This window comes from Dryobates pubescens, chromosome Z, assembly GCF_014839835.1.
Source record: "Dryobates pubescens isolate bDryPub1 chromosome Z, bDryPub1.pri, whole genome shotgun sequence".
NCBI classification, from domain to species: domain Eukaryota; kingdom Metazoa; phylum Chordata; class Aves; order Piciformes; family Picidae; genus Dryobates; species Dryobates pubescens.
The window spans coordinates 23,662,563-23,667,204 of NC_071657.1; the positions used below are offsets into that span (position 1 = coordinate 23,662,563).

Sequence of the window (4,642 nt, forward strand, 5' to 3'; positions counted from 1 at the left end):
TATCCCAGGCTCTGGACCAGGCAACTCAAGGCAAGGCAACTCAAGTCACTACAGCTTCAGACAAGGCAGGTCTAAGCAGGCAAAGCAAGTTTGAGCAAGGCTAAGGCAACTAGAAATCAGCCTGTAGATTGCCTGAGATTCAATTGGGCCAATAGGGCAACTGAAGCCAGCAAACAGTTACTGAACAAAAAGCGATTCTGCCAGCCTGTGGCCATAAAAGGCAGAAATGTAGGCCTGGTCTGGGAGAAGCAGTGACCAGTACACGTGCTCTTACCCGAAAAGGAGACTTGTTTACCAGACATGTTAAGTCCTGTCCTTTTGTTCTGTTTCCCACATTAACCTGACTTCTGCAGGAAGGATGGTGGAGAGGGGGACTATGTCTAGACGCATCAGGGCCTGTCTGGGTTTGTGCTAGGCCTGTTTGGCACTACCACCATAACGAGTTTAAAGGACTGTGCAAAGATAATTAATACTACTGTGAGATACTCTTGCCTTTGTTTCATTCCTGTACTTGATGATTAAAATAAAGGTCAGCTAGCAGAAAGCAAAATAAGTACTTTTCTTTATTGTGGAACGTCATATATACTGTGTACTTTAAAAAATCTTGTTAAATTCAGAACTTAAGGAAATTCACAACAAACAATATTAGACAGCTATTGAGACTTTTCTTTATTAAATACTATTCTGTTTTTCAAAGAAACTCTAAACTCATAACCTGAAACTGTACAGCAATCTTGGATTAACATCTTCATCAGATTATTGTAACAGGGAGATTTTGCAAGGTCTCAAAGTAAGGTACATGCCCTGTTCATCTTACTAGTGGCCTGTGTTGCTGAAGTGAGCACATATTCTAAAATATGGAATGCTTCACGAATTTTTATGTCATCCTTGTGCAGGGGCCATGTTAATCTTCTCTGTAGCTTCCAATTTTTAGTGTATGTGCTTGCTTTGGAAGCATATATACTAAAATAAAAAAGTCCTGCTCCAGGTGATGCCTGTGGACATCCACCTCGTTTCTGGATTCCTGGCTACAAAGGCTCAGAGGTAAATTATACTCCAACAGAGAAGGAGATACTAGCTGCTTATGAAGCAAATGAAAGCTGTATTTACAAGCAAAGTTACAGTCTACAATGGAATGCAATGAATATTTTCAAATATGCAGTATTTACAATATTTACAGGTATTTATAATTAATGAACAGCGCAAGGATCCCCCTGGTCTTTGGCTAATAGCTTCTCCCTCCCTGTCCCCCTTACCCTCTTGTAGACAAAGGTACTAGATTCAGAGCAGAGAAATTAAAACTTAGCTAAAACAATGCAGTCGAGGTCAACCAGAAGCTAGCAGAAGCACAAAGTTCTCATTTCCTAACCTGAGGAAGTGAGAAGAGAGAGAAATTGTCTTGTAAACTAAATCTTATAGTAGATAACTCTCCAATGGGATTGTTTACAGCTATTATTATTTTCCTTTTCACACCCAACAGTGATTTATTTGCATTTTACCATTTTCTGTTCAAGATCTGTGAAAAATTTCAAAGGCATAGCCTGAAACTAACATACAGCCTAATTCTGCATCTTCATACATAGGCTTGATCAGCTATGCAATACATAACATTTGGGTTACAGGAAGCTGCATCTGTATATCTCAGAGAACATGGAATTCTATTTTCATATCTGCACTTTGCTTATTTTAACACTTTGCTTCACCCAGGACCACACTGGGTAACATTTTTATATAATAGGCTATATATATATATAGGGTTAAATGCATTGTGCAGAAACAAGTAGGGGAGATAAGAGAGATCGAAACAGGTGAAATAGTAATGCCAGAGGGTAAGGTTTGAAGTGCACAGACTAGCCCTGTCACATGGAGAAATAAGTGTTCTGTGGGAACACCAGTTGCGAGCGGTGTGAGCAATCTGGCAGTTCAGGCCTAAGAGCCTGACATGGTGGTAGGCCATGCTCAGCGTAAGTGCAGAGCCAGCTACCAGTATGCCAAAACAGTGCTGTGCCTGCAGCACTGTAACTAAAACAAGACGCTGGTAGCTAGAAACATAGTAAGTTATCTCGGGACAACAGGACATGCACCTGCATCAACAAACCTCGTGTGTCATCCATAGTTGGACCAATAATCTACAAGAGTGTGATGTGTGGTCATTCATAGGGAACCAATGAGTCCATGCCAACAAGCCATACCAAGGTTATATAAATTGTAGCAGTTTCCTTGCTACGCACTTCTTTTTCTGCCTGTCCTGTCTCCTCTCCTTCCATGCTTTACTGTGCCATGCTTTCACCATAGGCCTGAGCCACAGGCCTGCAATACTGGAACAATAAAGGATCAATACCCGATCATATTGGTCAGCCGTATTGATTCCAAGAACCTCCGTCGTCGCCATATCTGGCTAAAGTGCTCCAAATCCACATCTTTCAAAACTAAGATTTCCATCATTGCTACCCAAGGCCAGAGGCCTCAGGCATAGTCCAAGCATGGCTGGAATGCAGGTAGCCATGCACTGAGTAACAAGCAAGACTCCTAATGATGCATTCGTGTTTCAAATGTAGAGGGCAAATCAACAGACGTACTTTCACTAGCAGGCAGCTTCTGTGACCTGCAAATGCTGTGCTGTCCTTTACTGGTTGGGAATCCTGGAAATCTGTCTCTATTTCATATGCACCTTCTTTCCCAACTGTGACCTATTGAGAATTGCATTATCCAGTCAGGAAGGATGTATTGTCAGTGATTTAAGAAGCCACCATAGAAGAGGCATTAACAAACCAGCTAAACCTGTTTGGCCACTGCCCCCTGCCCTTCCTGCCTCCCCCTCCCCCACTTACCCCGACCTATTGTGGGGTCCAGGTGTGAGGTTGAGGAGCCAATAGACAAGCATCACTAAGGCTGCCTGGGGGGAGGTGGAGGCTGGATCCATACCTCACATTTCAGAGAAACAACTGCATGTGTCACAGACTATTTGAGAAGGCGTGTGCAGTTTGGCTGCTATACACCATTTTGAACCAATTGCCTGGATTTTAGTAGGTACTCTGCCATTGGTCTGTTCAGTTTTCAAAAAGGGAATTTGTAGGGGATAATTTGAGAGCCCACACCCCTCTTTGTTGCTGGGATTTGAGATGGTGACAAGCACCTACTTGTGCTGCTGCCTTTATGGTAATTAGCTTCTTTTGTTCTAACAAGCAAGTTTGAGTCACGGATCTTCCTCTCTCTCACTTCCTCTAATTTTGGATTTTTACCCTTTAGATTATTCCTGCCTTTTGGATTACAAATTGCAACTCAGAACATCACTTCATTCAGCAAAGGTTTTGGTGATTAACAGTTCTTGAGTAACTTACACTAATATATCTGGTTATCTCGAAGGTTTATAGCCTGTTTACCTGTTGCTTAGCTCTGTTGTGAAGCCAAAGGGAACCATTTTGCCACCTGAGGCAGCACTGTCATTTGATTTTGTGTGTATAAGGGTTTCCAGTTTGTTCCTCTGTATTCCAAGTTCTGATTTTCCTAGACTGTTATTCCACTGTTTATTAACATTCTGTCATGAATAATCAACCTACTATCAACCAGGCAAACGATCCTGGACCAAATTAGCTGGGGAAAATATTTTTTTATATCTAAGAAATAATACTAATATTTTATCAATTTGATGATAAACTATATCAGAAGCTGGGCAGCTTTCAGAAAAAATGCATTTTACATTTAGAGGAAAGCATTATTTTGTAGCCTTTCCATATACATACCACTACACCATGGGGAGTAACAAAGCCTAAGGACTGGAACAAATTATCACCACCCAAATTCAAGAGTTAGAAATTACCAATGCATAAGCTATCAGTTCATACCATACTTACAGTTAGTCACTGCAGAATAGAATAGAATGGTCCAGGCTGAAAGGGACCTTCAAAGGTCAAATAGTCCAACCTCCCCTCAGTCAGCAGGGACGTTCCCAACTAAACCAGGCTGCAGGGAGGGGACCTCAATTATCTCCCTGCACAACCTGTTCCAGTGTTCCACCACCCTCATAGTAAAGAACTTCCTGATATCCAAATTAAATCTGCCCTTCTCCAGTTTGAAGCCATTGCCCCTCAACCTATAACCACAGGCCCTTGTCAACAGTCTCTGTCCATGCTTTGTGTAGGCCTCCTTCAGGTACTGGAAGGCTGGTACGAGGTCTCCCTGGAGGCTCCTCTTCTCCAGGCTGAACAACCTCAGCTCCCTCAGCCTGTGCTCATAGCAGAGGTGCTCCAACTCTCTGATCATTTTTGCAGCCATCCTCTGGACCTGCTCCATTAGGTCCATGTCCTTCCTATACTGAGGGCTCCAGATCAGTACACAGTACCCCAGGTGAGGTCTCACTAGAGCAAAGTGACAGAATCACCTCTCTGAATCTGCTGGCAACACGTGTTTCAATGCAACCCAGGATGCGATTTGCCTTTGGGCTGGAAGCACACACTGCCTGCTCACATCCAGCTTCTTGTGCATCAGCACCCCCAAATCCTGCTTTCCATCACCTCACACCCAGTTTGTATTGATAGCTAGGATTATATCCAGAGCTGAAAGTCCTAGTCCATCAGGAAGACTACGATATAGTTGCCATTTAAGAAACATGGTGGGACAATACATATGATTGGAGTACTAC

At 42.7% G+C, this 4,642-nt stretch overlaps 1 non-coding gene across 1 annotated transcript; it reads right to left on the reverse strand.

Moving 5' to 3' along the window:
- Nucleotides 1–851: 851 nt before the first annotated feature.
- LOC128899540 (U6 spliceosomal RNA) lies at nucleotides 852–958 on the reverse strand. Its single transcript, XR_008463133.1, has one exon. It is a non-coding gene; the product is annotated as a U6 spliceosomal RNA (small nuclear RNA).
- Between the last annotated feature and the right edge of the window lie 3,684 nt (nucleotides 959–4,642).